This window comes from Jaculus jaculus, chromosome 1 (genome assembly GCF_020740685.1).
Source record: "Jaculus jaculus isolate mJacJac1 chromosome 1, mJacJac1.mat.Y.cur, whole genome shotgun sequence".
Taxonomy (NCBI): domain Eukaryota; kingdom Metazoa; phylum Chordata; class Mammalia; order Rodentia; family Dipodidae; genus Jaculus; species Jaculus jaculus.
This window is the reverse complement of record NC_059102.1, coordinates 165,060,748-165,086,422: the sequence shown is the minus strand read 5'-3', so window position 1 is coordinate 165,086,422 and position 25,675 is coordinate 165,060,748. Positions and strand designations below refer to the sequence as shown.

The following is a 25,675-nucleotide window of genomic DNA, read 5'->3' as shown; positions in this document are numbered from 1 at the left end:
CAGATAATTTTGCACATCAGCAAAACATTCTTGTAGGTGACTAATGGAAACAGCTCTTCACTTAATCCCCACATCACTAGGGGACCCTAGTCCTGTGACAGTAATGCAAAAGCAGAAAGAGACCTGTTAGGAAGTGGAGTCAGGATTGACCCTTTTTAGCCTGTCAGTGAAACAGAACTATTTTTTTTCTTTGCACATATGTAGGACAATCATCATTTCCTCCCATTGGAGATAGCCATTCAGGCTGTGTGGCCTTTCAGGACCTCCTAAATCAAGTCAGCAGCCTGGGAAGGTTTCAGATCCTCCAGATAGCTTTCCTTTTTATGTGCAATATCATGGCTGTCCCTCATGTTCTACTGGAGAATTCTATTTTAGCCATCTCTAGTCATCACTGCTGGATCCACCTCATTGACAATGACCCTACCTCTGACAATGACACCGGGATGTTCAGCCAAGAAGCCCTCTTGAGAATCTCCATCCTACTGGACTCAGGCCAGAGGCCAGAGAAGTGTCGCCATTTCACCCAACCACAGAAAATGCTTCTTTATACGAATGTGACCTTCTCAAACATGAGTGAGCCAGGCACTGTGTGGATGGCTGGGGGCATGAGCAAAGCTCCTTCCTTTCCACCACTGTGACTGAGGTACGGCTTCGTCTTCCTCTCATGAGTTCATGACTTGGGTGTTTGGAAGTAGCACAGTAGTGTGTATGCTTTGAATGTTTTTTTTTTCTTTTTTTTAAAGTTTTTCAAGGGTCTCACAGTAGCTGAGGATGACCTGGAATTCACTATGGAGTCTCAGGGTGGCCTCTAACTCATGGCGATCCTCCTACCTCTGCCTCCTGAGTGCTGGGATTAAAGGCATGTGCCACCACGCCCGGCTGAATCTTCATTTTTTTCAGCCAATATTGATTACTGCTCTAGCAAATGTGAGTCACATAATCACATTTTCTAGTCCAGAAACTGAAAATAAGTAGGATGTGACTCTTATGGTCCTTCATTCTTGGCATGGCCACAGCTCAGCAGGTCACTCGTGTGTTGTTTAATGTGACGCCAAGTAGGTTTAAGCAAGAAATTCACATATTTTATTAGAAATGTTATGCCATCTGAGAATTATTCAGCCTTGATTTCAAATTTAGAATATCTAAGAGTTTGATCAAAACCCCAATGATGGGGTCTAGAGAGATTGCTCAGCTAAGAGCACTTCCCGTGCAAGCATGAGGGCCTGAGACTGCCTGAGTTCAATTCCTCAGTACTCACGTAAACAGCTCGGCATGGCCACCCATGTCTATAGCTCCATCCCAGTGGGAGCAGAGACTAGAGAATCTCTGGGTCCACATCTCAAGGAAACAAGCAGGTAGGTGATGGAGGAAGAACGCCAACATTCCCTGGCTACCACACCCACACTCACACACACCCATCTCAATGACGGGCTGGGAGTCTGTCTATCTCTTTCTCTCTCTCACTCTAATAAATAAATAAAAATAAAAAACTTTAAAAAAAACAAAGAAGAGAACTTCCGGTTAAGATGGCGGCGTAGGTACCACGCCAAAGCAGCCTAGGGGGGAAAAAGACCCAAAAAACTCAGGAAAATACACACTTTTACTAAAAACTGAGGAGTATAGGAAATTGAAGTGGCAGCGGAGAAGTAGAAGTAGAAGAGTTATAGAGCATCCAGAGCCGGCACAGGCGGGAAAAGCGGCTCCGGCAGCTCGGCCAACCGCCACGGCCACGGCGCAGCAGAAAACCGCCAGACTCGGCTCGAGCCGCAGGAAAAGCCAAGTGCGGGATTTTCCCCTCACACCGCACTCTCCGCAACTCGGAAACGTGAGGGGAGAGCGGCAGTGAGCAGCGGAGGAGAAGACCGCGAGGTAGAAGAACACGTGGAGCAGTGAGAGATCCAGAGCAGCCGCGGCTCCCTCCCCTCCCCCGCCGCCTGAACCCAGCTCCAGCGAACACAGCAGCGGCCCGGGACCCGGCCACGCCAACTTGGGCTGACAGTAGGACCCAAGCAGGAGCAGAGTTCGGTAGCAACTTCAGCGGCTCCAGCACCGGTACCAGCGGCCCCAGCAGCAGCGGACCCAGGAGCGGCAGCGGCGGCAGATCCTGCAGCAGCGGCTTTGGGGGGAGCAGCAGCGGTGGACACGGCAGCGGCAGCTTCAGCAGCGGTGGTGGCTCCAGCGGTGGCAGCTATGGCAGCAGCAGCGGCTCGGTTTGCCCCATAGGAAAAGCAAGTGCCCAGCTCCAGAAATCAGAACAGCAGCCCGACGACCCAGGCAGCAACTTGACTGAGACCAAAATCACCCAAGGTAACTGGGATTGCACCAGGGAAGGGTCTCACTTGGTCACAAGCTGACTTGGATCCCTCAACAGACCAGAAATCTAAACCTGTTTGTTGATAGAGGATCTGGTCATTATAATAACTACTCTTGCATACATACTCGGGCTGTTTTTGATTGAATGTGTACAGTGTTTAGTTAAATTTTAGAATCTACCTGTATTTTATTCCACTCAGCCTGCTTGAATACTCCTATAGCAGGGAAACTCAACCCCTAAGAACATCTTTGTAGATACTCTGAGAGTCTTAAGAGCCACACCTAATACCTTAAGGTCCTACCCTGAAAATATATTACATCAAATCAATTGATACAGCTAAGAATACACAGCTAGCTAGAAAATCCAAGCATTAACTTAATCCAAGATGCAAAAATATATACATTATAACACAAGAAACACTAAAAAGCAAGACGATATAAATCCACCTAAAAGTATTAATGCATCAGAAATGTCCTCCAGTGAGAAAGAGTTAGAGGAAATGCCTGAGAAAGAGTTCAAAAGAATAATTATAAATATGTTCAAAGAGGTCAAAGAACACATAAAAACAATCAAAGAAGAAATCAAAGAGGAAATCAAAGAGGAAATCAAAGGAATCAAAGAAGAGGCAGGACACCAATTTAATGAAATAAAGAAGGCAATACAAGACATAAATAGGGAAATGGAAATAATAAAGAAAAACCAGTCAGAATTACTAGCAATGAAGAACACAGTTAATGAAATAAACTCTGTAGAAAATCTCACCAGTAGGATGGATGAGGGAGAGGACAGAATATCTAAGCTAGAAGACCAGGTGGCAGACCTAATGCAGTCCAACAAAGAGAAAGACAAACTTATAGAAAAATATGAGTGGGAATTTCAATATATTCGGGACACTATGAAAAGATCCAATATAAGAATTCAGGGCATAGGAGAAGGAGAAGAACTCCACTCCAGAGGCATAGTAGGCATCTTCAACAAAATCATAGAGGAAAATTTCCCCCAAATTGGGAAAGAGGTGCCAATACAGATACAGGAAGCCTTCAGAACCCCAGCCAGACAAAACCCAGAAAGAACCTCTCCTCGCCATATTATAATCAAACTTCCAAACACACACACCAAAGAAAAAATATTGAAAGCAGTTAGAGAGAAAAATCAAGTTACCTACAAAAGCAAGCCCATCAGGATTACAGCAGATTATTCAACACAAACTTTTAAAGCCAGAAGGGCTTGGAGTGATATATTCCAAGTTCTGAAAGATAACAACTGTCAACCAAGGTTACTTTATCCTACAAAGTTATCCATTCAAATAGATGGAGAAATAAAGACATTCCATGACAAAAGCAGGTTAAAGGAGTATTTGAAGACAAAACCAGCTCTACAGAAAATACTTGATAGGATCCTCCATGCTGAACAAAAGGAAAAGCACACATATAAGGAACCTAGAAAAAACAAGCTATACTCAAATACCAGTTAACAGAAGAGAGCACAGGTAGAACCAGAAACACACACACACAAAAAAATGGCAAACATAAATACACACCTTTCAATAATATCTCTTAATATCAACGGTCTCAATGCCCCAACGAAAAGACATAGATTTGCAGACTGGGTTAAAAAGCAGGATCCTACAATTTGTTGTCTCCAAGAAACTCACCTTTCTACAAAGGATAGACATTATCTTAGGGTGAAAGGTTGGAAGACGGTGTTTCAAGCAAATGGGCCTAGAACACAAGCAGGGGTTGCTATCCTAATATCAGACAGGGTGGACTTTAGTCCGACGTTAGTCAAGAAAGATAAGGAAGGTCACTTTATATTGATTAAGGGCACACTCCAACAGGAGGACATTACAATCCTAAACATATATGCACCTAACATGGGGGCTCCCAAATTCGTCAAACAAACACTATTAGAACTAAGGTCACAGATAACACCAAACACAGTGGTGGTGGGTGACTTTAACACCCCACTCTCATCAATTGACAGGTCATCCAGGAAAAGAATAAACAGAGAGGCATCTGGACTAAATGAGGTCATAGAAGGAATGGACCTAACAGATATATACAGGACATTTCATCCAAAGGCTGCAGAATATACATTCTTTTCAGCAGCACATGGAACATTCTCTAAAATAGACCATATATTAGGACACAAAGCAAATCTTAACAAATTCAGGAAAATTGAAATAATTCCTTGCATTCTATCTGACCACAATGGAATTAAACTACAAATCAGTAGCAAGAAAGGCTATAGAGCATACACAAAATCATGGAAACTAAACAATACACTACTAAATGATGAGTGGGTCAATGAAGAAATCAAAAAGGAAATCAAAAAATTTATAGAGTCAAATGATAATGAGAACACAACATACCAAAATCTCTGGGACACAATGAAGGCAGTTCTAAGAGGTAAATTTATAGCCTTAAGTGCCTATATTAAGAAATTAGAAAGGTCGCAAGTAAACGACCTAATGCTTCGCCTTAAAGCCTTGGAAAAAGAAGAACCAGGCAAACCAAAAATTAGTAGACGGGAAGAAATAATAAAGATTAGGGCAGAAATTAATGAAATAGAAACAAAAAGAACAATCCAAAGAATTAATGAAACAAAGAGTTGGTTCTTTGAAAGGATAAACAAGATTGATAAACCCTTAGCAAATCTGACCAAAAGAAAGAGAGAAGAGACACAAATTAATAAAATCAGAGATGAACAAGGTAACATCACAACAGATTCCAGAGAAATTCAAAAAATCATAGGGACATACTATAAAAGCATATACTCCACAAAGTATGAAAATCTGAAAGAAATGGATGATTTCCTTGATCTATATGACCTACCTAAATTAAATCAAAATGAGATTAATCACTTAAATAGACCTATAACAAACATGGAGATCCGAACAGTTATCAATAATCTCCCAACTAAAAAAAGCCCAGGCCCGGATGGATTCACTGCTGAATTTTACCAGACTTTTAAGGAAGAGCTAACACCATTGCTTCTTAAGCTTTTCCAGGAAATAGAAAAAGAAGGAATCATACCAAACTCCTTCTATGAGGCCAGCATCACCCTGACACCAAAACCAGGCAAAGATAGAACAAAAAAAGAAAATTACAGACCAATCTCCCTCATGAACATAGATGCAAAAATTCTCAACAAAATATTGGCAAACAGAATACAAGAGTATATCAAAAAGATCATTCACCCTGACCAAGTAGGCTTTATCCCAGAGATGCAGGGATGGTTCAACATACGCAAATCTATAAATGTAATACATTACATAAATGGGTTGAAGGACAAAAATCACATGATCATCTCATTAGATGCAGAGAAAGCATTTGACAAAATCCAACATCCCTTCATGATAAAAGTCCTACAGAGACTGGGAATAGAAGGAACATATCTCAATATAATAAAGGCTATTTATGACAAGCCTACAGCCAACATATTACTAAATGGGGAAAAACTGGAAGCTTTTCCACTAAAATCAGGAACAAGACAAGGGTGTCCACTGTCCCCACTTCTATTTAATATAGTTTTGGAAGTCTTAGCCATAGCAATAAGGCAAGAGACACACATAAAAGGGATACAAATTGGAAAGGAAGAAATCAAGTTATCATGATTTGCAGATGACATGATTCTATACATAAAGGACCCTCAAGACTCTACTAGCAAGCTGTTAGAGCTGATCAAAACCTATAGCAATGTAGCAGGATACAAAATAAATACACAGAAATCAGTAGCCTTCATATATGCTAACAACAAACACACAGAGGATGAAATCAGAGAATCAATCCCATTCACAATTGCATCAAAAAAAATAAAATATTTGGAATACACCTAACCAAGGAAGTAAAGAATCTATACAATGAGAACTTTAAAACACTCAAGCGAGAAATTGCAGAAGACACTAGAAAGTGGAGAAACATCCCTTATTCCTGGATTGGAAGAATCAATATCGTGAAAATGGCAATCTTACCTAAAGCAATCTACACATTTAATGCAATTCCTATCAAAATTCCAAAGGCTTTCTTCATGGAAATAGAAAAAACAATCCAAAAATTCATTTGGAATCACAAAAAACCTCGAATATCTAAAATAATACTGAGCAAAAAAAAAGAGGCTGGTGGTATCACCATACCGTAGGAAAAGCAAGTGCCCAGCTCCAGAAATCAGAACAGCAGCCCGACGACCCAGGCAGCAACTTGACTGAGACCAAAATCACCCAAGGTAACTGGGATTGCACCAGGGAAGGGTCTCACTTGGTCACAAACTGACTTGGATCCCTCAACAGACCAGAAATCTAAACCTCTTTGTTGATAGAAGATCTGGTCATTATAATAACTACTCTTGCATACATACTCGGGGCTGTTTTTGATAGAATGTGTACAGTGTTTAGTTAAATTTTAGAATCTACCTGTATTTTATTACACTCAGCCTGCTTGAATACTCCTATAGCAGGGAATCTCAACCCCTAAGAACATCTTTGTAGATACTCTGAGAGTCTTAAGAGCCACACCTAATACCTTAAGGTCCTACCCTGAAAATATATTACATCAAATCAATTGATACAGCTAAGAATACACAGCTAGCTAGAAAATCCAAGCATTAACTTAATCCAAGATGCAAAAATATATACATTATAATACAAGAAACACTAAAAAGCAAGATGATATAAATCCACCTAAAAGTATTAATGCATCAGAAATGTCCTCCAGAGAGAAAGAGTTAGAGGAAATGCCTGAGAAAGAGTTCAAAAGAATAATTATAAATATGTTCAAAGAGGTCAAAGAACACATGAAAACAATCAAGGAAGAAATCAAAGAGGAAATCAAAGGAATCAAAGAAGAGGCAGGACACCAATTTAATGAAATAAAGAAGGCAATACAAGACATAAATAGGGAAATAGAAATAATAAAGAAAAACCAGTCAGAATTACTAGCAATGAAGAACACAGTTAATGAAATAAAAAACTCTGTAGAAAATCTCACCAGTAGGATGGATGAGGGAGAGGACAGAATATCTAAGCTAGAAGACCAGGTGGCAGACCTAATGCAGTCCAACAAAGAGAAAGACAAACTTATAGAAAAGTATGAGTGGGAATTTCAAGATATTCGGGACACTATGAAAAGATCCAATATAAGAATTCAGGGCATAGTAGAAGGAGAAGAACTCCACTCCAGAGGCATAGTAGGCATCTTCAACAAAATCATAGAGGAAAATTTCCCCCAAATTGGGAAAGAGGTGCCAATACAGATACAGGAAGCCTTTAGAACCCCAGCCAGACAAAACCCAGAAAGAACCTCCCCTCGCCATATTATAATCAAACTTCCAAACACACAAACCAAAGAAAAATTATTGAAAGCAGTTACAGAGAAAAATCAAGTTACCTACAAAAGCAAGCCCATCAGGATTACAGCAGATTATTCAACACAAACTTTTAAAGCCAGAAGGGCTTGGAGTGATATATTCCAAGTTCTGAAAGATAACAACTGTCAACCAAGGTTACTTTATCCTACAAAGTTATCCATTCAAATAGATGGAGAAATAAAGACATTCCATGACAAAAGCAGGTTAAAGGAGTATTTGAAGACAAAACCAGCTCTACAGAAAATACTTGATAGAATCCTCCATGCTGAACAAAAGAAAAAGCACACATATAAGGAACCTAGAAAAAACAAGTTATACTCAAATACCAGTTAACAGAAGAGAGCACAGGTTGAACCAGTAACACACACACACACACACAAAAATGGCAAACATAAATACACACCTTTCAATAATATCTCTTAATATCAATGGTCTCAATGCCCCAACGAAAAGACATAGATTTGCAGACTGGGTTAAAAAGCAGGATCCTACAATTTGTTGTCTCCAAGAAACTCACCTTTCTACAAAGGATAGACATTATCTTAGGGTGAAAGGTTGGAAGACGGTGTTTCAAGCAAATGGGCCTAGAAAACAAGCAGGGGTTGCTATCCTTATATCAGACAGGGTAGACTTTAGTCCGACGTTAGTCAAGAAAGATAAGGAAGGTCACTTTATATTGATTAAGGGCACACTCCAACAGGAGGACATTACAATCCTAAACATATACGCACCTAACATGGGGGCTCCCAAATTCGTCAAACAAACACTATTAGAACTAAGGTCACAGATAACACCAAACACAGTGGTGGTGGGTGACTTTAACACCCCACTCTCATCAATTGACAGGTCATCCAGGGAAAGAATAAACAGAGAGGCATCTGGACTAAATGAGGTCATAGAAGAAATGGACCTAACAGATATATACAGGACATTTCATCCAAAGGCTGCAGAATATACATTCTTTTCAGCAGCACATGGAACATTCTCTAAAATAGACCATATATTAGGACATAAAGCAAATCTTAACAAATTCAGGAAAATTGAAATAATTCCTTGCATTCTATCTGACCACAATGGAATTAAACTACAAATCAGTAGCAAGAAAGGCTATAGAGCATACACAAAATCATGGAAACTAAACAATACACTACTAAATGATGAGTGGGTCAATGAAGAAATCAAAAAGGAAATCAAAAAATTTATAGAGTCAAATGATAATGAGAACACAACATACCAAAATCTCTGGGACACAATGAAGGCAGTTCTAAGAGGTAAATTTATAGCCTTAAGTGCCTATATTAAGAAATTAGAAAGGTCGCAAGTAAACGACCTAATGCTTTGCCTTAAAGCCTTGGAAAAAGAAGAACAAGGCAAACCAAAAATTAGTAGACAGGAAGAAATAATAAAGATTAGGGCAGAAATTAATGAAATAGAAACAAAAAGAACAATCCAAAGAATTAATGAAACAAAGAGTTGGTTCTTTGAAAGGATAAACAAGATTGATAAAGCCTTAGCAAATCTGACCAAAAGAAAGAGAGAAGAGACACAAATTAATAAAATCAGAGATGGACAAGGCAACATCACAACAGATTCCAGAGAAATTCAAAAAATCATAGGGACATACTACAAAAGCATATACTCCACAAAGTATGAAAATCTGAAAGAAATGGATGATTTCCTTGATCTATATGACCTACCTAAATTAAACCAAAATGAGATTAATCACTTAAATAGACCTATAACAAACATGGAGATCCGAACAGTTATCAATAATCTCCCAACTAAAAAAAGCCCAGGCCCGGATGGATTCACTGCTGAATTTTACCAGACTTTTAAGGAAGAGCTAACACCATTGCTTCTTAAGCTTTTCCAGGAAATAGAAAAAGAAGGAATTCTACCAAACTCCTTCTATGAGGCCAGCATCACCCTGATACCAAAACCAGGCAAAGATAGAACAAAAAAAGAAAATTACAGACCAATCTCCCTCATGAACATAGATGCAAAAATTCTCAACAAAATATTGGCAAACAGAATACAACAGTATATCAAAAAGATCATTCACCCTGACCAAGTAGGCTTTATCCCAGAGATGCAGGGATGGTTCAACATACACAAATCTATAAATGTAATACATTACATAAACGGATTGAAGGACAAAAATCACATGATCATATCATTAGATGCAGAGAAAGCATTTGACAAAATCCAACATCCCTTCATGATAAAAGTCCTACAGAGACTGGGAATAGAAGGAACATATCTCAATATAATAAAGGCTATTTATGACAAGCCTACAGCCAACATATTACTAAATGGGGAAAAACTGGAAGCTTTTCCACTAAAATCAGGAACAAGACAAGGGTGTCCACTGTCCCCACTACTATTTAATATAGTTTTGGAAGTCTTAGCCATAGCAATAAGGCAAGAGACACACATAAAAGGGATACAAATTGGAAAGGAAGAGATCAAGTTATCATTATTTGCAGATGACATGATTCTATACATAAAGGACCCTAGAGACTCTACTAGCAAGCTGTTAGAGCTGATCAAAACCTACAGCAATGTAGCAGGATACAAAATAAATACACAGAAATCAGTAGCCTTCATATATGCTAACAACAAACACACAGAGGATGAAATCAGAGAATCACTCCCATTCACAATTGCATCAAAAAAAATAAAATACCTTGGAATAAACCTAACCAAGGAAGTAAAGAATCTATACAATGAGAACTTTAAAACACTCAAGCGAGAAATTGCAGAAGACACTAGAAAGTGGAGAAACATCCCTTGTTCCTGGCTTGGAAGAATCAATATCGTGAAAATGGCCATCTTACCTAAAGCAATCTACACATTTAATGCAATCCCTATCAAAATTCCAAAGGCTTTCTTCATGGAAATAGAAAAAACAATCCAAAACTTCATTTGGAATCACAAAAAACCTCGAATATCTAAAATAATACTGAGCAACAAAAAAGAGGCTGGTGGTATCACCATACCTGATTTTAACCTATACTACAGAGCCATAGTAACAAAAACAGCATGGTACTGGCACAAAAACAGACATGTAGATCAGTGGAACAGAATAGAGGACCCAGATGTAAGCCCAAGTAGCTATAGCCACCTGATATTCGATAAAAATGCCAAAAATACTCACTGGAGAAGAGACAGCCTCTTCAGCAAATGGTGTTTTGAAAACTGGATAAATATCTGCAGAAGGATGAAAATAGATTCTTCTCTCTCGTCATGCACAAGAATTAAGTCCAAATGGATTAAAGACCTTAACATCAGACCGGAAACTTTGAAACTGCTAGAGGAAAAAGTAGGGGAAACCCTTCAACATATTGGTCTTGGCAAAGACTTTCTGAATACAACCCCAATTGCTCAGGCAATAAAACCACAGATTAACCACTGGGACCTAATGAAATTACAAAGATTTTGCACCGCAAAGGACACAGTGAAAAAAGCAAAGAGGCAACCTACAGAATGGGAAAAAATCTTCGCCAGCTATATATCTGATAGAGGATTAATATCTAGGATATACAAAGAACTCAAAAAGTTAAATAATAAGGAATCAAACAAGCCAATCAAAAAATGGGCTATGGAGCTAAATAGAGAGTTCTCAAAGGAAGAAATACGAATGGCATATAAGCATCTAAAAAAATGTTCTACGTCACTAGTCATCAGGGAAATGCAGATTAAAACTACATTGAGATTCCATCTCACTCCTGTCAGATTGGTCACCATCATGAAAACAAATGATCATAAATGTTGGCGGGGATGTGGAAAAAAAGGAACCCTTCTGCACTGCTGGTGGGAATGCAATCTGGTCCAGCCATTGTGGAAAACAGTGTGGAGGTTCCTAAAGCAGCTAGAGATTGATCTACCATATGACCCAGCTATAGCGCTCCTAGGCATATATCCAAAGGACTCATCTCATTTCCTTAGAAGTACATGCTCAACCATGTTTATTGCTGCTCAATTTATAATAGCTGGGAAATGGAACCAGCCTAGATGTCCCTCAACAGATGAGTGGATAATGAAGATGTGGTACATTTATACAATGGAGTTCTACTCAGCGGTAAAGAAAAATGAAGTTATGAAATTTGCAGAAAAATGGATGGACCTGGAAAGTATTATACTAAGTCAGGTAACCCAGGCCCAGAAAGCCAAGCGCTACATGTTCTCCCTCATATGGGGATCCTAGCTACAGATGACTGGGCTTCTGTGTGAGAATGAAAATACTTAGTAGCAGAGGCCAGTAAGTTGAAAAGGAGACATAAAGGGTGGAGAAAGGAAGGGAGGAGGATACTTAATAGGTTGATATTGTATATATGTAATTACAATGATTGTAACGGGGAGGTAATATGATGGAGAATGAAATTTCAAATGGGAAAGTGTGGGGGTGGGGAGGGAGGGAATTACCATGGGATATATTTTATAATCATGGAAAATGTTAATAAAAAAAATAATAAATAAAAAATAAAAAAAAACAAAGAAGAATTTAAAACAACCTGATCTACACAAAAGGCAAAAGATACGAAAAAATATTTCTCAGAAGAATTTACAAGAACAGCCAATAGGTATATAAGTAATATTCAACATTACTTAACATCACAGAAATGCAAATAAAAATATAATAAAATATGATGTAGAATGGTTATTATCATAAGAACAAAGGATAATAAATGTTAGTAAGAGTAAGGAATCCCTTACATATTGTTGATGCTAATTAAAATTAGTATAGTCACTATGGAAAATAACATGGAGCGTGCTCCCAAAGCTAAAAATAGAACTACTATAGATGCAGAACTAAAGCATATATATCCCAAGGAAATGAAATGATTATGTCAAAGAAACATTTCACTCACATGTTTATTGTGTCATGACAATAACCAAGGTATGGAATCAACCCGAACATCCATCAACACATGCAAGAATAAAGAAAGTGTGGTACATAGAGAACTTCTGGCATATAATGATTCCATTTACAATTTTTTCTTTAGCAGGGTGCCAAAGATGGGCACTCAATAGGAACTTTATTTGAATTTTGATCTTTTCTCCAGATGGTGGTATGCTCAGTGTCTTCCCTACATAATAAGGTAGCAGCTCCCTGCCACCCACGTGAGCTCAAGGGTAAACTACTGATGTTTGGTAAACTGGCTGTATTAAATGCCTTTTCTGTTGGTATATGCCTATGTAATGTGTGTACACGTGTGTAGCTTAGCGTACGCCATATGCGCCCTGTGGTGCCTGCTGAAAGGATCACATTCCAGTGGTGTCCAGAGTGGAGCAGCCAGTGTCCCATGTCATTGCTCTTTCATCTGGTCTTGTTTTGATCAGGAGTCATTTTTTGTACTGTTTTGAGATCTTATGGAGTTCTGTTCATTCTTGGGTCTCTACTCCACTGTGGGACTGGGGTGACTGCATGTGGCCATGCCCAGCAATTTTATATGGGAGACTTGAACTTGGGCAGTCTTCAGCTCCCTTTGGCCCTCATGCTTGCACAGGAAGTACACTTGATCACCATGGAGTCTCAGGGTGGCCTCGAACTCTCGGCGATCCTCCTACCTCTGCCTCCCAAATGCTGGGATTAAAGGCGTGTGCCGCCAAGCCTGGCTCCTCTAGTTTTTTAAATAATGTTTTAGTTTTTTTTTTCTATTTTTGATTCATTTATGCTTTATAGGTATTTTATTAATTCTGTGGATAGTTTGGGGCATTTATATAATATCAATCCTTTCTAATCCATGAACACAACACTTATTTCTATTTATTTGTATCTTTTTCAGTTTCTTCTATCAATGTTACATAGCTTTCATTGTAGAGATAGTAGACTTCCTTGGTTCCTAGATATTTTCTTCTGCAGCACTTATAAATGCAATTGTCTTCTTTACTACTTTTTCAGATAGTTTATACTAGTGTAAAGGAACACTACTTACTGATTTTTTATCCTATAGATTTACTGAGTTTGTTTATTACTTGTAACAGCTTGTTTAAAGGTCTTTTTAAATATTTAATTTATTTATTTGAGAAAAAGGGAGAGAATGGGTGCAACAGGACCTCCAGCCACTGAAAATGAACTCCAGACACATGTGCCACCATGTGCATCTGGCTTTCATGGGTTCTGGGGAGTCATACCTAGGTCCTTGGGCTTCTCAGGCAAGCACCTTAACTGCTAAGCAATCTCTCTAGTCCTCTAACAGCTTTTTTGTGGAATTGCTAGCATTTTCTACATATAAGCTCATGTCATTTGTGAACTGGGACATTTTAGTTTCTTTTCTCCAGTGTGAAAAATTTTTATTTATTTCTCCTTCCTGATTGTTTTGGCTCATAGATGTAGGAGATTTCAATTAATCATGATGGATAGACATGACAACATTCAAGAAGGCAAGAGTTTGTGTCGGGGGTTTCTCATATCATGATGGACCAGGAAATATGGCTAGAACCAAGGGCCAGGCCATAGCCTTCAAAGGACCACCACTAGTGACCTACTGCTGAAAGACCCTACCCCTAAAGGCTCCACAGTCTCCCTAAACATCACCACCATCTGGGGAACAAGCACTAAAACATAACCATGGGGGGTATATTTCATTCAGATGCAAACCATAATATCATCCTCAACTTTAAGTCTAGAGATCCTGTTCCAAGACATATAGCATGCCAGGAATTTCCTCGAATAGGATTGTGAAGTTTAGGAACAACAGAGTCCCAAAATAAATAGCTTCCCCCTTGACTAAACATGGGAATTATCCTTGGGCCTGTGTGGGAAAGCTAGGTCATTACCATTTACTACAGGTCTGTCTGCCCTGTTTTTTTTTCTCTGCCCCCTTGTGGAGTCCTTCCATCTCCTTCTGAGAAGGCTCTTTCTAGAAAATCAAGTTTTCTGGGAAGATTGTCCTTTCCTAGACACCTGACATCAGGACTAGAGTGGTTAGACCAACTGCCCATCCAGGAGACTCACATTTAAAAAAAAATAAAAACCTGAATCTCAAGGTGGGTTTCTCAAACTCCCTCTTTGCCTCTTTTGGCAAAAGCTATGTCCTCCTTCCTTTCCTTAACTTGTCCCTCTCTTAAAGCTCTGCCTCCCAAAACTCTAAACTGCAATAAAATCTTTCTGAACCTTATCCTCCAGTCTCTGGATTTCATATGTTGAATTCTTTTTTTTTTTTTTTTTTGGTTTTTTGAGGTAGGGTCTCACTCTGGTCCAGACTGACCTGGACTTAAATCTGTAGTCTCAGGGTGGCCTTGAACTCACTGCAATCCTCCTACCTCTGCCTCCCGAGTGCTGGGATTAAAGGCGTGTGCCACCACGCCCGGCCATATGTTGAATTCTTAAGACAACAGTCCAGAGGCCTCTGACTCTGGAAGCTTTGTATGACTGTCGAGTCTTCTGATGCTCCTAACTCCTGAATCATCGTCCACCCAAGAATTGAAATAAGGCTCCAGTGTGCTCAAGCTCACTAAGACACCTCAAAATCCCCATGTTATATCAGCAGATTGGTGTACCATATTGGTGCATTGGCAGAGAACCCCAATTCCCATGTTGGGATGACCCAAAAACTAAAATAAAAATTTTCAGCAAATACTCTCCTTCCTAAAACTGTTCCTATACCATCAGCAATTAGTAGAGATTCAAGCTCACTCTCCAAGGTCTTCAAAGTGAAGTGGTATTGGTAGAACTTTGAGCCATGATGAACATGATTCTTCACTTGGTTTCCTTCTAATTCGTGTGTCTAACCTACACGTGCTTCTCAATATTTGTAGCCCTCCACAGTCTCCTGTTTAATATGTCCTTACTGTAGATGTCCCCCGAGTTTCCCTAGCTCCTAGGCTCACATTTCTCACCACCTTTATGCTTACCATTGCTTATGCTATGACTATGTTTTCACTCTCTTGTACCCTGCAGAGCACACTGTGCCCGGCAATGCCTGTCATCTTGTGGCAACTGAACAGTTCATTGGTGCTGTGCTGAAGTCTGTGAGGTCCACCGTGAAGGAGGAGCTGGAGGCAGCACAATCCCAACCTTCTCTGTGTGACTTGTTCCGCAGTTCCAACCTGTGTAAGCGGATCTGTCACCTCTCCTTTGTGAAGCAGGCTTCCCACAGTCCCTGTTACTACAGCGGAAAGATGAATAGATGTGACGATAAGGATGAGGGGGTATTGCGCTTGGAGGTAGTCAAAGGGTTTTGAGAACAGCCGCATGGAAGTAACTGTCCAGTAAGGAGTGCTATTTGTCATGTCACTGCCAGAGACTGATGCTCAGAACTTTCAATAATACAAACTTGAGCTCTAAGTTTCCCCATTTGTCTGTTCCCATTTTAAGGGAGATAAAATTCTAACCATAAAGTGCATAAGGATATAAATCTCAATGGATAGATACAGATGTAAAGCTATAGAGTCAAATTAAGATATAAAAATATAGGAATCTGGGCTGGAGGAATAGTTTAGTGGTTAAGTGCTTGCCTGTGAAGCCCAAGGACCCTGGTTCAAGGCTCGATTCCCCAGGATCCACATTAGCCAGATGCACAAGGAAGTGCATGCATCTGGAGTTCATTTGCAGTGGCTGGAAGCCCTGGTGTGCCCATTCTCTTTCTCTCTCTCTCTCTCTCTCTCTCTCTCTCTCTCTCTCTCTCTCTGTCACTCTCAAATAAATAAATAAACAAAATAAACAAAAAAATTAAAAAATATATATATATAGAAGTCTGATCAAGAGCTGTAATATCCAGCACAAACCCTCTACCCTCTTCAAAAACTTCAACAGTAATGTGTTCCATCATCATAAAAGTCATCTATGGTGACTACAAAATTATCACATGTAAGTACATACTCTAGAAAACATATGTTTTTATATTTTAATAAATAAAACCATCTGACTGAGCCAACATTATTGTCAACTGTAGGACATAAATTCTACCAGGTATGGCCAGCCTTTTGAAACTATGGCATAATGTTGCAATCTACAGTGTTTGTGCTTAAGAACAATGCAATCAAGTCACAAAATAAAATGGCAAAAAAAATCACAGTGTTTTAAATAAGCTTACAATTTTTTTATAAGTTTACAATTTTGTGTTGGGCTGCATTGTTAGTTATCTTGGGCATTGCTTTAGACATACTTGTAATTTTATAGCATGTGTTTTTCTTTTTTCACTACAGATTTGCATTATGGATATCTGATTTGGGCATGTTTACCCACCTCCAATACCTGGGGAGTAAGGTTTTCCTATTGCAATGTCTCCTTGATGCAGTCAATATTCCAGTCAACTATGTTGTAAATTTTGCACTGAATTACATTGGCAGAAGAAAATGTCAACCACTTCTCATGTCCTTGGAGGGAATCTTGACTCTGGCTCTCATATTTGCACCTCAAGGTAAGGAAAGAGTATAGGATGAACAAAGAAAATGTCTCCCTCACTTTTCTAGGGACTTTTCCATTTCTGCATATATGAAATTAGAAAAAAATCCAGTATAAGGACTTCCTATAACCAATCTGGACATTTAGGGCACATTCTTCCATTAAGGAGCTCAGAGAAGAGCACAAAATCAGTAAAATTTTATTTAAACATATTAATGTATTTATTACATTCAAGAAGTATTTGGTAACCAATGGCATTGATTCCCAAGTTTCTGTAGATCAGCAATGGATCTTTTACTCATTGATCAATTATATTTTTCAGAAAAAGAGCATGTAGGGTCTAGGTCTTTTAATTCTATTCTAAAATATCCACAACTTGCTATCCTTTCTTCTGTCCAGCTCTGTTTTATTACTTCAGCTTCCGTGATAATTTATCTCATGAATTCTATGCATCTGCTCACGAGTCTCATATTATGACACCACAAATGCAACCCTTGTTTGAGGAGTCGATCACCTCAAGAAAAAAACTTAAAAATGTGTTGAAGTATACAACAGAATCAATAAACACTTAAGGCTGTTAGAATTAACTTTCCTATATTAAATAGACATGTGTAATGAGTAGGAAAACCCAAAGAGTCATCAGGCTTTGCTGAAACCCAGGGCTGTACTGTATTTTATAAAATTCCATGCTGGTGGGCGCTACAGCTCTTGTAATGTCAGTAATAGTAGTTTGCTACCTTACCTCAAGACACACTCCAAAGTTTAAAGCTCTCATGAGATTATTTTTACTTGAGTGGAAAACTATTTGGTGTTTCTCCTCATTGGGTTCCAACATCTGACATTTTTTCTAACAGAAATCCTTATTCTTGAGTCATGAGACATTATTGCAAACAAGCTAATCTCCACCTTGTTCACCAAAATATGTCTGACTTTTTATGACTCCCTACAGCAATATTGCATACTAATGTAATATTGTACATGGATAGAAATGTGCTGGGTGTTTGAATGAAATGAGTTTCAGTCTATAGTAATTTCCCCCATGACAGTCCTACATCCTACGTGAAGGGCCAGTGAAGACACTGATGAGAAAAAGAAAAAAAAAAGGCGTGGTGGCTCACACCTTTAATCCCAGCACTTGGGAGGCAGAGATAGGAGAATCACTGTGAGTTCAAGGCCACCCTGAGACTACATAGTGAATTCCAGATCAGCCTGGGCTACAGTGAGATCCTACCTTGCAAAAAAAAAAATTATATATTTGGCCAGGCATGGTGCACATGCCTTTAATCCCAGCACTCGGGAGGCAGAGGTAGGAGGATTGTTGTGAGTTCAAGGCCTCTCTGAGAGTACATAGTGAATTCCAGGTCAGCCTGGGCTACAGAGAGACCTTACTTCAAAAAAAAAAAAAAAAAAAAGAACAAGTGCATGGTTTTGGCAGCTTTGGGAGGAGGATTTTGTTATGCCTCTGGTTCCAGTTCTTTGGTGCATGAAAATGAACTGTTCCCCACCATCATCAGGTACAAGACCTCAAGGGTCCACTGTTAGTGTCAGAAGAGACTTCCCAGCACTTTTATTCTTGTTGGAGGAAGAAAGAAAAGACTGAATAGTTATCTAAACAACCAATTGTGATGATAGGAAAAAATATAGCCAAAGCTTACTGAAAGTTAGCCTTGTACCAGGGACATGTAAGTCCAATAATATACCACTATTATATATCTCATATAATATATGGATGGAACCAAAAGCTATACAGTGAGAAATAGTAATTTTTTTTACTTTTTATTAGTTGTTTTTAATTAGCACATAAAGTAATGGGTTTCATTATAAGGTTTCCATGCATACCTTGTTCTTGATGCTCCTCCTTTCCTGTGCCTCCATTCCCCTCCTCCCACTAGTCCTTAAAGACTCCACAGAAAACTTTTAAAACTGATAAACACTTTTAGAAAAGTGTCAGATTAACATAAAAAAAAATCTTCAGCCTTCAAAGCTGGGCATGGTGGCACTCACCTTTATCCCAGCACTCAGGAGGCAGAAGTAGGAGGATCACCATGTGTTCAAGGCCACCCTGAGACTACATAGTGAATTCCAGGTCAGCCTGGACTAGAGTTAAATACTATCTCAAAAAACAAAAAAAAAAGTTAGCTTTCATATATACCAGTAACAAAGAAGCTGAAGAACTCAGGGAAGCACTTTCACTCACAATTGACTCAAAAATAAATCTAGGAATAAACATAACCAAGAAAGTGAATGACCTCTATAATGAAAATTTAACACTCAGGAGAGAAATTGAAGACTGTGAAAGATGGAAAGATCACTAACACTCATAGATTGGCAGAAGTAAGACAGTAACAATGGTTAACTGACCAAAAGCAATTTACAGATTCAATGCCATCATTGTAAAAAGTTCAATATCATTTTTCACAAAAATAGGAACAATCTTAAAATTTATTTGAAAGCACAAAAAACTCAGATAGCCAAAGCAATCTTGAGAAAATAAAATGAATAAAATGCAACAGGAGGTATCACCAAGCCTGATCTCAAGCTATATTATAGAGCCATAGTAATACAAACATGGTACTGGCACAAAATGATAAAGATAGATCAATGGAATGGAATAGGAGATCCTAACATTGACATTGGCCCATGGAGCTATAGCTACATGATTTTAGACAAAAATACTTACTGGAAGCTAGACATGGTGGCACATGCCTTTAATCCCAGCACTTGGGAGGCAGAGGTAGGAGGATTGTTGTGAGTTCAAGGCCACCCTGAGATTATATAGTGAATTCCATGTCAGCCTGGGCTAGATCCTACCTTGAAAAAAAAAATACTCACTGGAGTATTTTGAGACCCCATAGTCTCAAGTGTTTGTGATTAAGCCTCTTACTTGATCACCAGCAGGTAGAGCCTTGCTGGAGGAGATGTGTCATTGGATACAGGTCTTAAGACTTTATAGTCCACCCCCTTGCCAGACTACATCCTACTGCTGTGACAAGATGTAATGTTCCAGTTGTCTGTTCTGCCATGATCAAATTTTCCTCAGAACTGTTAGCCAAAATAAACCCTTTCCTTCCATAAACTGCTTCTGGTCAGGTGTTTTGTCTTAGCAAAGAGAAAGCAAATGCTACAGAAAGTTGGTGCCAGGAATAGGGTTGTTACTGCAATGGACCTGACCATATGGTTTTTGGCCTTTTGGAACTGGTTTGAGGGAGTATTTTATAAATATTTGGAACTTGGGCTAAGCGCTTGCCTGTGAAGCCTAAGGACCCCGGTTTGAGGCTTGGTTCCCCAGGTCCCACGTTAGCCAGATGCACAAGGGGGCGCACGCGTCTGGAGTTCGTTTGCAGAGGCTGGAAGCCCAGGCGCGCCCATTCTCTCTCCCTCTATCTGTCTTTCTCTCTGTGTCTGTCGCTCTCAAATAAATTAAAAAAAAAAAATATTTGGAACTCTGGATGAGAGAATTCTTGCAGTGCTGTAAGCAGAACTTGATGGGCCATTCTGGTGACTGTTTCAAAGACCTAACTGCAGAGAAAACTGAGGACTGCTAAGGCTTGGCTTATGAGGTCTCAGAGGGAAAGGGGGACTTTGTTGGGATTGGGCTGAAAGCAGTCTGTGTGATATTTTAACACAGAGGCTGGCTGAATTCCATGAAGTCCATGTCCTAAGAACGTAAGCAAAGGTGAATTACAAACTTTGCAGCAGCTGAGAATCTCAGATTGCAAAAACATATTCGGTGAGCCAATAAATTTGGCAGAATTGTATTCATCATGCCTACAGTGCTTAGGCTTTTTAGATAACTTAGTTTCTTCTGATTCTTCCCTCGATATAAGATGAGGTAATTGAAAACATGCCAGTGGTAGCACCACCCATAGACTGCTGCCACCTTTGGGGTTACAACTACTCCAACAGACATTGTGGTAACCTCAGGTTTATCTATATCCATCTTCTGAGCCAGGGAGAATTAATCATGAAAATGATTTTCAAAATGAGATGAAACTTCAGAAGTTAGATGATCAAACTTTACAGCTTCTCAATGAAACTTCTAACTCTTTAATAAATAATGCTCCTAAGAAAGCAGACCAAAAAGAGACACAGATATAACTTCTGAAAGTGATTATGAAAACAAAAAAGAATGCCATAGGGCTGGAGAGATGACTTAGCAGTTTAGATGTTTTCCTGCAAACCAAAAGGACCTTGGTTTGATTCTCCAGGACCTATACAAGCCAGATGCACAAGCTGGCACATGGGTCCGGAATTTGTTTGCAGTGGCTAGAGGCCCTGGCATATACCCATTCTCCCTCTCCCTCTCTCTCTCTCTCTCTCTCTCTCTCTCTCTCTCTCTCTCTCTCTCTCTCTCTCCTTCTCTGTCTTTCTCTCTCAAATAAATAAATAAAAATAAAAAGAATGCCATAGAAAATTTCCTAGATGATCAAAAATGCCATATTATGCCAGAACTATTCAAACTATTAAGCATCACAATAAAAACAACAGTGCTAAAAGCTGGGCATGGTGGAGCATGCCTTTAATCCCAGCATTCAGAAGGCAGAGGTATATGGATTGCCGTGAGTTCGAGGCCACCCTGAGACTACATAGCGATTCCAGTTCAGCCTGGGCTAGGGCAAAACCCTACCTCGAAAAACCAAAAACAAACAAACAACAAAAAAAAACCAGTGCTTTCATAAATTGCCATCTTAAGCGAACTGTAATATATTACGAGAACTAGATGGCCACAAGAATGAGATAATTGAGGTAGACAAAAGTGGCTCAGAAAACAACACTTACTGGCCCCTTGTGGAGCAGGTAGGCCAAGAGAAAGAGATGATATGGAAAAAGCTGAACAAGCCTAACAGAAACTTATGGATTATTGATGAGCTGCACAAGCAAGCAAGAAAAAAAATGTTTATAGCCAGGCTTTACTTACCACAGATAGACTAAAAGACACTATTTTTAAGGAGAGACATTCCAAAACTCAACTTGAAATTATGGTTAACTTCAAAATAAAATTTAAAAACTAACTATTGGGCTGGAGGGATGGTTTAGTGGTTAAGGCATTTGTCTGCAAAGCCAAAGGACCCAGGTTCAATTCCCCAGGACCCACTTTAGCCAGATGCACAGGGGGCACTCACATCTGGAGTTCATTTGCAGTGGGTGGAGGCCCTGGTGTGTTTTCTCTTTCTCCCTTTCTCTCAAATAAATAAGTTAAATATTTTTAAAACTATTAAATTAATAAAAGCAAGAGACCAACAGGAAGATGACATTGGACACTTGAGAAGCCTGGAAAAGCATTAGAAAAAATGGAGAGGCAGAAAGCACAGCAGCAACAGGCACAGATGAGACTCATCCAAGAGGTGGAGCTCAAAGCTTCAGCTGCTGACAGAGAAATAAACGTGCTGCACAATTCCCTTCGCCAAGAAAAGGAACAAGTACAGCAGCTCCATGAACATCTGTCAGTGAAGGCGCAGGAACACAGGAAACAAATGGAAACTAGGGAGTTGTTTAGTGATACTCAGTTCCAGGATGCATTAGCTAAGGTAATAGCCAAAGAAGAAAAAGAATAAGCAAGAAATCAAAGAATACCAAGAAAAGATTGAAGGCCTAAACCATCAGTATTTGCATTTAGAAAATGAATCACTTTGCATCTCTTTGACTGTTGAAGCCAGAAGATTTAAAGATGGTAAGATAGTTTTGAAAATGTTGCAACTGAGTTAGCCAAGAGCAAACACACTCTAATCTGGGCTCAATGAGAAGAAAATGAATCTTCCTCTTTAATTAAAGATCTGACCTGTAAGGTAAAGAAACAAAAAGCCAAACTCCTAGAGGTTTCCAAGGTGAAACATGAAGCAACTGCAATTTTACAAAATCAAACCAACACTCTTAAAATTTTGATTGAAAATGATAAGTAGAAGAGCATTCAAGGGCTGGAGAGATGGCTTAGCGGTTAAGCGCTTGCCTGTGAAGCCTAAGGACCCCGGTTCGAGGCTCGGTTCCCCAGGTCCCACGTTAGCCAGATGCACAAGGGGGCGCACGCGTCTGGAGTTCGTTTGCAGAGGCTGGAAGCCCTGGCACGCCCATTCTCTCTCTCCCTCTATCTGTCTTTCTCTCTGTGTCTGTCGCTCTCAAATAAATAAAGAAAGAAAGAAAGAAAGAAGAGCATTCAAATAAAACTCCTCAATAGTGAAAAAAAAAAAGAAAAGAAATAAAAACAGCTTATTTCTGAGTTAGCAGCCAAAGAGTCACTGGTTTGTGGCTTATGGGCAGAAAGAAGAGTAAGAGCACATGAACTGGCACAACAGGGGTCATCTCTAGCCCAAAATCGTGGAAAATCAGAGGCCCTCCAGGAATAGATGGTAAGACCCTATTGCTGAAGACTGCACATACTTGGGCTGCAAAGCCATTGAGAAATCCTGCCTGAGCTGAGCTGGTAACCTCCTCCATGTAGACCAGCTGACAGAAAGCTGGAAGAAACCATTCTGCATGTAGTTCAATGGGAGAAAGAGATACCACCAGTGAAGATACTCAACAGTAGACACTGCAAGCCTTATAATTGGCCAGCCAGGCCAAATGAGCCAACAGGTTCAATAGTGGCACGTCTGTCATGGTGGAAACCAACTGCCCTCCAATTGGACTGGAGGTCTGCTCCATGGGGGGAAACACATCCCTGATACCAAAAACTTAAAACAGGGGTAGTCATGATCCCTAGGTGTGTAACATCTGCTTATGTCTGGAAAAATGTATATACTATGCTTATCAAACTGCCCAGTAAGCACTTCTTCTAATATTTATACCCTTATATTAATGCTACTCCCACTTTGGGTAGAAAATCTTCTCCTTTCAGATGTCAGTGACTTTGGGATGACTCAGAAGGTATCATAGTGCTGGAAAGAAGTGACTGGAGTACTGAGTAACATCTTGATCACACCTTCCAAGGCTCAGGGTCTAATGCAAAAGAGGTGGCAGAAAGAATGTAAGAGCCAAACAACGTGCTTCCTCCAGACATAAAATGGCCTAGATATCCATGATCTCATAGTGCCTGACACTACCTACACAAGACCATCATAAGAGGAGGAAAAGACCATGACGTCAAAATAAAAGACAGACTGATTGAGATGGGGAAGGGATATGATGGAGAATTGAATTTCAAAGGGTAAAGTGTTGGGGGGGGTATTGCCATGCTATACTTTTTATAATCATGGAAAATGGTAATAAAAAATGAGAAAAAATAAACAAAAAAATTTTAAAAAGAAAATTAGAGGCCCTAATTGAAAGTTTTTGTAGAAAGAATGAATCTCTTAAAAAAGCAAATGAAAGTAAAAGTCATACATTAAGAATAAAGGCACGGGCTGGAGAGATGGCTTAGCGGTTAAGTGCTTGCCTGTGAAGCCTAAGGACCCCGGTTCGAGGCTCGGTTCCCCAGGTCCCACGTTAGCCAGATGCACAGGGGGGCGCACGCGTCTGGAGTTCGTTTGCAGAGGCTGGAAGCCCTGGCGCGCCCATTCTCTCTCTCTCCCTCTATCTGTCTTTCTCTCTGTGTCTGTCGCTCTCAAATAAATAAATAAATAATTTGAAAAAGAATAAAGGCACTTGGGAGGCAGAAGTAGGAGGATCACCATGAGTTCAAGGCCAGCCTGAGACTACATAGTGAGTTTCAGGTCAGCCTGGGCTAGAGTGAGACCCTCCCTCAGGAAAAAAAAAAAAGAAGAAGGAGGAGGAGGAGGAGGAGGAAGAGAAGAAGAAGAAAGAGCAAAATCATAGAAGACCAAACTGAAACCATTAGGAAATTAAAATCTTGTTTATAAGAAAAAGATGAACACATCAAATTATTACAAGAAAAGACTGCTGACATAGAAAACTGTACCCAGGCACAACTTGAAGAAAAATCTCACAACTGGATAATATAAATGAAAAATTGAAAGGGCACAATTAAAGAAAGGAAAAACTAAAGCAACAGTTGAAAACAAAGGAATTAGAACTTTAAGAAATCAGAAAAGCATACAGTACACTCAATCAAAGATGGCAAGATACATCCAGGCATGGTAGCCATTGCCTTTAATCCCAGCACTCGGGAGACAGAGGTAGGAGGATCACTTGTGAGTTTGAGGTTTCCCTGAGCCTATATAGTGTATTTCAGGTCAGCCTAGTCTTGAGTGAGACCCTACCTCAAAAAATAAACAGAAAAGAATGGAATTTCAAAGGGGAACGTGGGGGGGGGAGGGAGGGAATTACCATGGGATATTTTTTTATAATCATGGAAAATGTTAATAAAAATTAAAAAAAAAAAAACAGAAAAGATAGTCTGATATAGTCCACAATGGTAACGGGCTCATTTTCTTCCTCGTGGGAGCCATCTGACTCTCCAAGTATGGTACAGAGGGCAGGGGCAGCTAATCCACAGCAGATACACACAGATTGTCCCATGCCAGCACTTGGTGCGGCTCTTCAGAGCAGTAGGGAGCAGGCATGCGGCTGACGGTGTTGACATCTACCATCTCCCTTTCTCAGCGACACTTCTTGATCTGAGAGCCCTGGGGGTGGCCAGGATTCTGCTTTCTCCAGGACAGTGGATCACCCTCTCATCCATTTTGGTTTGTAAAGTTTCCCTTGGACGTCATGTTGGCATGACCAACCAGATGTGTTTAGCTCTCAAGTGA

The 25,675-nt window shown here is 39.7% G+C and overlaps 1 pseudogene; it reads left to right on the top strand.

Annotated features, from left to right (window-relative positions):
• Nucleotides 1-335: 335 nt before the first annotated feature.
• LOC123455800 lies at nucleotides 336-25,675 on the top strand (annotated as a pseudogene).